The sequence below is a fragment of the Camelus bactrianus genome, chromosome 19 (genome assembly GCF_048773025.1).
Source record: "Camelus bactrianus isolate YW-2024 breed Bactrian camel chromosome 19, ASM4877302v1, whole genome shotgun sequence".
In the NCBI taxonomy this organism is placed as follows: Eukaryota; Metazoa; Chordata; class Mammalia; order Artiodactyla; family Camelidae; genus Camelus; species Camelus bactrianus.
Window position 1 is genome coordinate 36630112 of NC_133557.1, and position 10729 is coordinate 36640840.

General features: G+C 50.9%; 1 protein-coding gene across 2 annotated transcripts in view; it reads right to left on the minus strand.

The window, feature by feature from the left end:
- Positions 1-8650, minus strand: part of RIN2 (Ras and Rab interactor 2) — a 196815-nt gene extending 188165 nt beyond the window's left edge. The window contains exon 1 of one of the 2 annotated variants that reach the window (XM_074347808.1): positions 8504-8650. The gene's annotated coding sequence lies outside the window, so the exon portion shown is untranslated. Of the gene's footprint in view, positions 1-8142; positions 8330-8503 lie in introns of those variants that run through there. The other variant, XM_074347807.1, reaches the window with a different exon arrangement.
- Between the last annotated feature and the right edge of the window lie 2079 nt (positions 8651-10729).

Genomic DNA, 10729 nt, shown 5'->3' on the forward strand with positions numbered 1-10729 from the left:
ATCAAGTCTTTCCAAATCAGTGGCTAGGCTTAATACAATTCCAAACAAATCCCCTGGAATAAAATTAATTGGAAGAATTAAAGTGAACACTGAAAAGAAAATCTGGGGGAAAGCAAAAGAAAAGAAAAGGGAAAGAAAAAGTGGAATGAGACTTGCCCAGCCAAATACGGCATGTTTCATAGAGCTGGGAGAGGTGGGTTTATTCACCAAATTATGTTCCCCTCCAAACTAGTGGGAACAAGAAGCATTAAATTGCATTCTGACTTCACAAACCACCTGCCAAGTGATTCCAAATGAACTTTTAACAGTAATCTGTAAAAGTGAAAGTAGAAAAATTAGAAGAAGCGGTAAAGGGCGAGCTGTGCGAGGCTGCAGAAAGGATTTCTCCACACCAATGAAAGAAATCCAAAGGAAAAGCACAGGCTCATGAGGACACAGAAAGTGACAGCGTCTGTGATAAAAAGTGACGGCCGCACAGCACTCAGTTAAGTCTAGATCGTGAGATGAGGCAGGCTGTTGCGATGACATCTCACTCTTCCTGCCACCACGTGTTAAAGGCTGGTTACCCAGACATGGCCTCTGGTTTCAGCCCTGCTGAGAGGTGTGGGGTCTTGGCTGGTTTCTGGGGACTTAAATGCAGTGGGGAGATTCTTATTTGGAAATAACACCAATGGTGATTTCTTCAGTAAAGGAAAAAATAAGCTTTTTAAGCTCACGTTTAACCTGGCTGAATGCCTGGATTTCTGTATTTTGCATTTCTAACACATGAAATCATACACTTGAAAGCTAAAATACCTGTTCCTTATCTAATTTACTAGGTTCCCCTACTCAATTAAAATAGGCTTAACTGATTAAAAATGCTAAAACGCAAATGTTTTCACCAAGCCTGATCTTTAAAATGCTCAGCTTTTGAGAATTTCAGGCAAGTGGGGGAATTACGTAACACCGCCGATGACCGTCACTCGACCACAAGTCACGATCAAATCCAAATGAATATAAGCTCACAGTAATTAGAACCCCCAAAACCAAGCAGGGCCCCCCGGGACCATCACAGATATGAGCCCCTCAGAGTCCCCCACTTCTTGTTTGTAAAAAGTTCTGGACGCCCAGGCCTTCCAGTTCCAAAGAGCAGACCCATGCGGTGGGCGATCAGAGACGTGAGAAAATGCAGAAACAAAGGGAAAGCAGTCAAGCAAGAAAAGTGGTAACAGCTTAAACGACAGTTCAGCCAGAAACCAGTCACAGGACTCCTAGCTCCTCATCAAGGGATTCAGACAACAATCTGATGCATATTTTTGAGTTGTTTTGCAGAAACTAAGACCTCCACCCAGGTGGAGGATGTTAACTACGTGCTGACCACAAGCACGTAGACCTCAGACTGGTTGGAACCAGAAGGTTGATGATTGAGATTCCAGAAATGTCACCTTGTCACCTCACCACCAAGCAATCCGAAGAGGGCCCATGACGGGATGACATAGCCTGTGACCCTCACCCCTAATGCTGCCTTGAGGAACCCTTGCCCGAAGGCCATCAGGGAGCTGGGGTCTTTTGAGCATTAGCTGCCCGTTCTCCTTGCTTGGCATCCTGCAAATAAACGCCGTACTTCCCTTCACCACACCCCAGCATCAGCAGACTGGCTTTGCTGTGTGGCAGGCGAATGGAGCCGCATTTAGTAACAGAGCTCACAAATTAGCTTCTCATTGGGACACTATGAAACTCAGCAATATCATTTAAATCACTGCTAAAAGCTGGTAAAGCTGTTGAAATGCACAGGTGAGTCTTTTAAAGGATAAAATAAAGATTTTTGCAAAGGAAAAAAAGTGATGGTTTAAAAAAACCAATCAGCATACCTTCATAACCTTTCCTACAACTTCTGGGCTTATTTAAACCACTAACGAGGCTCCCTGCCACCAAAGATTCTTGACCAGAATAAGACATCTCACGTAGGTTGCAGTGCACGTAGCTCATCCTGCCCCTGCAAAATTCAACTTTATCTTCTAAGAATCTTCTACGAAATGGCTCTGTTTAGATTTTAAAAGTGTAAAAAGTTTCTACCACCAAAAACGGTGTCATTTAATCACTCATTCATTCAATATGTGATCATTCTGTGGAGTCGGTTTGCTGGTATTAACTGGTGTGGTTCTGTTCCCACCCTCAGCTGACACTCCACATTTCTCAGGGATTAAATGGAAAGATGCTCTGTGCTCATGGATTGGAAGAACTAATCTTGTTTAAATGCCAATACTACACAAAGCCATCTACAGATTCAATGCAATCCCTATCAAAACTCCAATGGCATTCTTCACAGAAATAGAACACTCCTAAAATTTGTATGGAGCCACAAAAGATTCCAAATAGCCAAAGAAATTTTGAGAAAGAAGAACAAAGCTGGAGGCATCAAGTTCCCTGATTTCAAACTACATTACAAAGCTTATCATAATCAAATCAAGATGAAATTGCCATGAAAACAGACACATTAGATCACTGGAACAGAATAGAGAGCCCAGAAATAAAACCACGCATATATAGTCAATTAATTTACAACAGAGGAGCCAAGAATAAAAAAAAATGGGGAAAGGACAATCTCTTCAATAAGTGATGTTGGGAAAACTGGACGCCACATGCAAAACAATGACACTAGATTACTCTCTCATACCATACACCAAAATTAACTCAGAATGGATTAAAGCCTTGAACAGAAGACCTGAAACCATAAAACTCCTGAAGAACACATAGGTTGGCAAGCTCCCTGACGTCAGTCTTGGTGATGATTTTTTTGGCTCTGAGACCAAAAGCAAGGGCCACAAAAGCAAGAGATAAATAAGTTGGTCGACATCAAACTAAAAACCTGCACAGCAAAGGAGATCAACCGGATGAAAAGGCAACCTGCTGAGGGGGAGGAGATGTTTGCAAATCATATCTCTGGTAATGGGTTAATATGCAAAATACATAAAGAATTCATACAACTCAATAGTAAAAAAATTAATAATAAAAAATATGATTTAAAATGGGCAGAATAGACATTTTCCCAAAGAAGATGTACAAATGGCCAACAGGCACATGAAAAAATGCTCAGCATTATGAATTATCGGGGAAATGCAAGTCGAAACCACAATGAACTACCACCTCACACCTGCCAGAATGGCCATCATCAAAAATACAAGAGAACAAATGCTGGCGAGGATGTGGAGAAATGGGAGCCCTCGTGCACAGTTGGTGGACTGTAAATTGCTGCAACCACTACAGAAAACAGTACAGAGGTTCCTCAAACAATTTAAAACAGAACAGCAATATGACCCAGCAACTCCACTTCTGGGTATTTATCTGAAGAAAATGAACATGCTACCTTGAGAAGACACATGCACCCCATGTTCACAGCAGCACTGTTTACAACAGCCGAGACATGGAAGCCACCTAAGTGTCCACTGATGGAGGGATGGGTCAAGATGTGGTATATGTAACCAATGGAACATTATTATTCAGCCATAAAAATGAAATTTTGCCATTCGCAACAACACAGATGGACCTTGAGGGCATTATGCTAAGTGAAATAAGTCAGACAGAGAAAAACACCTATGATCTCACTTACATGTGGAATCCTAACACACACACACACACACACACACACACACACAACCAAGATCATAGGCACAGAGAACAGACTACTGGTTGCCTGAGTTGCAGGTGCAGGGAGGTGGGAGGGACAAGGGTACAAACTTCCAGGTGTAAAACAGGTAAGTCACAGGACGTGATGTGCGGCACTGTGACTATACCTAGTGGTCCTGCAGTGCATACTTGAACGTTGCTAAGTGAGAGTAGATATTAAAAGTTCTCACCACAAGAAAAAGAATTCTGTAACAGTAGTGACAGATGTTAACTAGACTTATTATGGTGATCACTTCACAATATATAGAAACATCCAATTGCTAAGTCGTACACATGAAACTAATATAAGGTTGCATGTTTTTTTAAAAAAATCCACAAGCTGGAGTAGCCTGGCCCTGACCTGTCAGTCACAAAGGACCCTGACAATGACCTCACGGGTTGAGAGTTCCGGACTGTCTGCCCCATCATCAGTGCTGGCTCTTCCTTGTCCCCTCTCTGGCTTTACAGTCCCCATCCCTGTCCCCAGACATAGGCTTCCAGTTTCTTCTTCAACCCCAGCCTGCTTGGTCGGTGGCCTCTCCCGGGTGAGTTCACCAGTGCCCCCACTCCAGTCCCCACAGCGCCCCAGGGACTCCCTGACTCTGGCTGTTTATTGACAATTTCTATCTAGGTCACATGTAGGGCTTTTCAACTTAACAGGTTGGAAACCAAACTCAGTGTTTCCTCCCCACTCTCTTCCTTGGCCACACATGCAGGACACACAGACACAGACACGGACACACACTCGTGAGCACCCACCCCACCCAATCTGATAGGTCCCTTCTTCTCAAAACACCCCTTTCCTTGACCTCTGTGATACCACCCTGTTCAATACGGGTCTCTACATGAGCCCACTTACTTTCCACGCTTTGGAAAAATCGATGAAATAAATCTGGAGACACATCTGCTCAGCACTGGAGGCAGGAATGTGTTCAGATGGAGGTGCAATTCACCCAGCCTCTCTGATCAGGGCATCACCCCTCCCAAGGCTCCTCCTAGTCCTCCACTCCTCTGGGTCCCTGAAATACCATCGCTGCCTTCTGCTGCTCACTTCCTCTCTTAAATGCAATGAAGCGTGAATAGACAGGGGTGCTGATCTGTGAAAAGTACCTAACAGTAGGTTGCAGGCAAGTTCTCATTTCAAAACGACTTCAAACAATTTCAAATAATGGGTGCATCTGAATGGGGTAGGGGGCTGCCTTTCCTGCAGTGAGGGGTCTGGATGAGGGGTGGCCATCAGCAGCTGTTTGTTTCTGGTACCAGGCACTCGGGGCGGGGAGGAGGGGGGCGGGTGGCACCAGTGTCTACCTCCAGAATCCACACTGCCAGCTCCCAGGGAGAAAGGAAGGCAGGCGACTGCATTTTCCCACTCAGTGGGTGTGGTCGACCAAAATGTGCCCTTAAGTTGCCACTCCAAAGAAACAGTCTCATTTGAGGCATGCTCCGGGGGAGGCTGGGGAGCTCTGCCTGCTTCCCACAGTGTGGAGACCCCACTCTCCAGGGAATGTTTGCATTGTCTCCCCAACTCTGGTTTTCTCAGATCTCATCAAAACCAGGAGAAATGACATGTTATTCAGAGGCACTGAAGCTGGCAAACCAATAATTTACCCTAAATTTACAAGGGAGGATTACTGTGCCTTTTAAATGTCCGGGGCATACATTTGGAGTATTCTGCACACTAGTGTCCCTTGAACTCTGCTTAGATGTCAGGTTGTGAGTGAACTAAGCAACATTTCCCATTTCCCTCAGAACACCAGATCCAGAAGATGCTTCCTGGTTCTGTGAACAAATGGAAGTTGGCAAGTGTCCCACATTATGGAGTCATCCTACAGAGTCCCAATGCACATAATAATAATAAAGGCACTGAAAAGTCCTGCAGTGGAAAACCTGTTTAACATTAGCATTTCTTGAATACATTTTACCCCTGTAACTCTTTGGTAATTTCTCAGTAAAACTGCCTCCAAGCACACCACTGTGTAAACTCTGCTCTGGTCATACTCTGCAAGGGGTGCCTCTGAGCACGACCGCCTGTAGCAGGTGAACGGTGATAGAGCGAAATGATGACTGGGCCTGGAGCCCTGTGGTTCCAACTCGGGTGCTTTGACCTCTCCAGGCCTCTGCTTTCTCACCTACCAAATGAAATTATTAGTATCATTGTAAGAAACAACTGAAATATTATCTGTAAAAGCATCTTACAAAGCACTATAAAAATATGATTATCTGCCAAGGACATACTTAACTGCAGTGCAGCTCCTCAAAGTGCTTTCACAAAGGGATCCTTTTGCTTGTTCTTTCAACACCCATTCCTTAAGTGTTAGGCAGTGAGAGCTATGAGCTGGCTTCCACCCCTAGGAAGTTCTCAGAGAGTGGGCTTCTGAGTAGGGGCCACTGCATGTATCTCATAGTTAACACACACGCAAGGAATGCTGGTGCCTTACCCGGGAAAGGAGGCGGGAGTGCGGGGAAACCTTCCCAGTCGAAATCACTAGGAATCCTGAAGCATCACCAGGAGGCTGAGATACACAAGGGGAGTGGGGTACCAGGCCAAAATGACGGGACGTGGGCATATGTGAAGAATGGGCCCCAGTGAGGTGGACCTCCCAGTGCTGCATGTCCTTGAACAGAGGAGGAGGAGCTGTCTGTCTCCTCCAAGCAGACGGAGAGGATTTGGTTCTGGAGGGAGGTATTTCTGGAGAAGGAACTCCTCCTTGTAGTAGGCAGTGGCTCTTGAATTTGGAGAAGGAGGGAGAGGGTTACCAGGAAGTTATCTATAAACAAGTACATACAACAGCCCTGGAGGGAGTCCAGCTGCTCCCATCTGCTCCTGCACGGGTCAACGGTGGGCCATTTTAGGTCTCCTTCTCTACTTAGATAACCTGTCTGCAGGAGAAAGCCTCCAGGCAAAGGAGGTCCTGGCAGTAAATGGGTCTTCTGGTGTCCCCAGCCTCCAAATGCTGAGAGCAGAGTCCCCAAACCCCAAAGCTCCTGTCCAGCGCCAGCCTTCTGCAAGAGTCCCAGACGCCAGTCTCCCCCAGGCCCCTCCCAATCCGTGGCCCCTGATGCCCTCTGTGGAGGTGCCAGAGCAGGGACAAAGCATGACCGGTCTAGAAACACACTGGAACCTGAAGCCAAAAAGAAAATGCCCATCTCTATGTACATTCATCAAAATACTCTCGCATATTTGAACTTCCTTGAGAAAGTTATTGAGAGTTCCACAGTCAAAAAACACAACTATATACCAGGCCGGCACTGCGTAATCTGCTACAGGATGCTGTCAATCCTCAGAAATCCCAGGTGGGGTCCAAACTGGGGGCGACTGGAAGCTACTGTTCCCACTGCACAAGGATGCGAGGTCAAAACAACAACCCGTCTTCATGTAAAACGCTGATATTTTGTTCATCGTGGATTTTTCACATGAAATTTGATTTTTTAAAAACACTGTGTTAAAATACTGTTTCTCCTAAATACTGACTTCCGCCAAATGTTTATTTTTGCTGCAATATTTACAAAGTCCTGTTGGTCGGAAGAGTGCTCTGAGGTTTCCTTACTGATGACAGCATATTCCTAAGAAACCCCAGTGTGCCTGAAAGCCTCAGGCCTGCAAGAATGCAGCTCCACAGTGTGCGGGTTTGTGCGCAGCCTCCTCTGCGGCATTACGAAAGCCCCCCCCCCCCCCAAGGATTTGATAGCTCACAGAAGAGGCGCCGGTCAGGGCCGGGTCTTGCCCTGTATTTCTTGGCAACACATCACAGGCTTTAAAGCTGAATTCTGCAAACTCCCTGCTGTCCCGCGGCCGTCAAGGGGCGCGGGTGGGTGGACACTGCGCCAGTGGGAGCGGAGGCCAAGGGTGGAGGCCGAGCCCAGAAGGGGGCGGGGAGGCCTCAAAGTGGCCCTGTCCCTTCCCAGCAGGAACCCCGGCTCCTCCTCCGCCTGCCGCACCGCCATCCCTCACCGCGACCGCCCAATCGCCCCCTGCCCGGACTCACTGATCCTCCCCAGGGGCTTACTGCACCCCCGGGGGGGAGGAAATCTCCAGTCGCAGCGTCTGCCCCGCGCACGGGCTGAGCGCACGGACCAGGTCTGCGCCGCGCCCCGGGGCGTGCGACCCCCGCTTCGGCGGGGCGCACTTGACAGCCCGTAGGCGTCCCAGCAGGTAGAGCTCGATCAAGGTCCCCACCTCCTCCACACCCGCGCCCGCAGCCTTGGCTGCTCCTCACTCAACCCTGCAAAGGTCGGCTGAGGATCCCCCAGGACCTAACCCTGACCGGTTCCTGGCGCCCCCACTCCCTGACGCCGCGCCCCCTCGCCTGTCCGTCCCCACGACCCCCGAGGCCGCCCGCTCTGCCTCCAGGTCTCTTCTAGGGGGGAGGAGTGCAGGGAGCAGCACCCCGCGCCTCGAACCCCGCAGAAACCCCGCCGGCGCCCCCAGAGACCCCCCCCAACTGCGCGCGAGGTGCGGGCACAGGGGGTGGGGTCTCCGCTGCCACCGCCCCTTACCTCTCGCTGGCCCTCCCCGCAGGTCTTGCAGGCGGGGGCGACCTGTGGCCCCGCGGACTAGCGCGGGGCTGACTTTCCCCGCCCGGGAGGAGCAGGAGGAGGAGGAGGAGGAGGACGAGACGGAGGGGAGGGGCGGAGGTGGGGGGAGCGAGGGAAGGGCTTTGTGTCTGCCTCCCGCCCTCCCTCCGCTCCAACTCTAGCCATCCCCCTCCCCCAACCGCCCTCGGGAACTCGGGAGGGGTGGGGCGGGGGATCTGAGGGGGCGAGGAAGGCGCCTGCGCGGCCCGGGTCCGGCACCCCCGCCCCCACCGCGATTCCGCCCACCCTCCTCCTCCGGGACCGGCGCAGCCTCTGCGCTTACCGGGGGACCAGGGACCCAGGCGGCCGGGAGGAAAGCTGGCCCAGAAAGTTTATCTAACCCGGAGCGAACTTGGCTGGCCCGGCTCCCGGTCCGCCCCGGTGCCGCCGCCCCGCTCTTCTCGCTCCCCGGGGAGGACTGGAGTTTTGTTCTCGGAGGTTCTGCCCAGTCTCCTCTCCATCCGCTCATCACAGAGCAGCGCTAACGCGCGCACCCCCCACCGCCATCCGCCGCGCCGCTGGGAGCCGCGGTCGGGGAGGCCCGCGCGGGCCCGCCCTTTGTCCCGGGCTTGGACGCGTTCTGGAAGCCTGGGCGGCCCCGCCGCCCCGCCGTTGGGTGTTTTGCTCGCCCTCGCTGGGGAGGGGGCCTCCTGGCTTGGCTTCTGCACGTGCAGGGCCGCCCAGCCCCGCCGGCCCCGGGGAGCGAGAGCTCGGGGAGGCGGGTGCGGTTTGGCCCCGCGCTGGGAGACCTTTATCACCCCCGGGGTCGGCCAGGCGGACAGGCGGGGAGGCTGGGAGCTGCGGGCTGGTTCCCGGCCAGGAACCAGCAGTCGCCAGGCGGGCGTTTGGTGAAACGCTGAGTTTTCCCACTTCCGCGCTGGGGAGAGCACCTTTGGAGAGAAATACCTAACAGTGTTAAGAGTTACCCAAGCAGCTGGTGTCGCAGAAAGAACCTCAGAGACACCTGTTTTGGACAGAAGCGGCGAAAGGAAACGGACAGAGACCCACTTTTGTTCCTGGTGCGTTTCAGACCAGTAGCTGAAGAGGAGCCCAGGGTTTCACTGGTGTTGATTCTTCTGAATCTTGCCTTCTAAAACCTCACGATTTATTTATCACTTATAATCAGTTCAGCTCCCGAGAAAACAACCCACTGCAAGTATCTTCTGTTCCAAGTCGCCCATTCCATAAATACGGAGCACCTGCTCTGTGCCAGGCACTGCTCTCATGTTTGGGATAAGCTGGGGGAACAAAAGATCAAAAGATCTTTGTTACTGATTCAAAACAAAGATCTTCCTGCCTTGATGGAGCCGACTTTCTGAGGGGCAGGGGCCGGCGAGGGTGAACCAGGAAGTCAGTAAGTTAACTATCTGGGGTGTTAGAAGTGGGCAGGGATAGGGAAGCCAAGAAAAAGTGGAGCAAGGGAGCTGGGGAGTGCTGAGTCTGGTGCAGGGTGTGGGGTCACGCAGGGGGCGCGGTCAGAGTGGGCCCGGGTGGGAAGGGGGGATTTGAGTGGGGGAGGAAGGGCATGCCTGGGAGAGCATTAGGGACAAAGGCTCTAGGTGGAAATCCTGAGGGTCTGAGTGGAGGGCGACAGGACCTGGCCTTCCTGCTGAAAGATGGGTCTGATGCTTTGTAGGAGAGCCGACTGCAAGGGGCAAGGGTGGAAGCCCGCCCGTAAGGAGACAATGGAGATAATCCAGGCTGGAGATGGGGGTGGCACAGAGTGGGGTCATGGCCGTGGAGGCAGAGAGAAGCCGTTGGATTCTTACTTATTTTGAAGGTGGAACAGTCAGGAATTCCTCTGAGGTTGGATACTTTCGCAAAAGGGAGAGGCAGGCCGGCCCCCCATCTCTCCCCTTCTCCCTCCTGGAGATGATTGTGTTTTATAGACAAAGCCCCCAGGTACGTGCTGAATGAGTACAATCTCCACTCCTTTCCTCTTCTTTTCCTTTTCTCTCTTTTCACGAACCCTCCTGAAAACTTCCTTCATCTTATGGACACAACCCCCGCCCCGATTGCCCCACGGGTTCAATCTATTCCAGAATTCGGGGCCCATTTTACCCTGCCCTCCCCCTAGGGACACATCCTACTGTAGAGAAGGATTGGGGGGTTATTCATCAAAGCCATTTACTGAGTGCAGCTGTGTACGTGCCAAGCGCTGTCGTAGGCTTTGGGGCTACAGCACTGAACCAGACAGACAAAGCAGTGTGTTCTCCTGGAAGCCAGGCTCTCACAGGCAGAGAAGCCGCAAACCAAACAAGGAAAATATGTGACATGGTTGATGAAACCAATGCTGTGGAAAACAAGTAACCTGGGAAGAGAGAGAGGGTGCTGGGGCGTCTGCAATTTGAGACAGGTGTCAGAGAAAACTCCAGGAAAAAAAAAAAAAAACACTAAAGTAATGAACCTTGGAGCCTCTCAGGGACCTACACTTGGCAGGTTGGGCCTCCCCATCCAAGCCCCAGAGGCTGCGGTGGGCACTTCAGTCAGCTGCAGAGATCACAAGTGC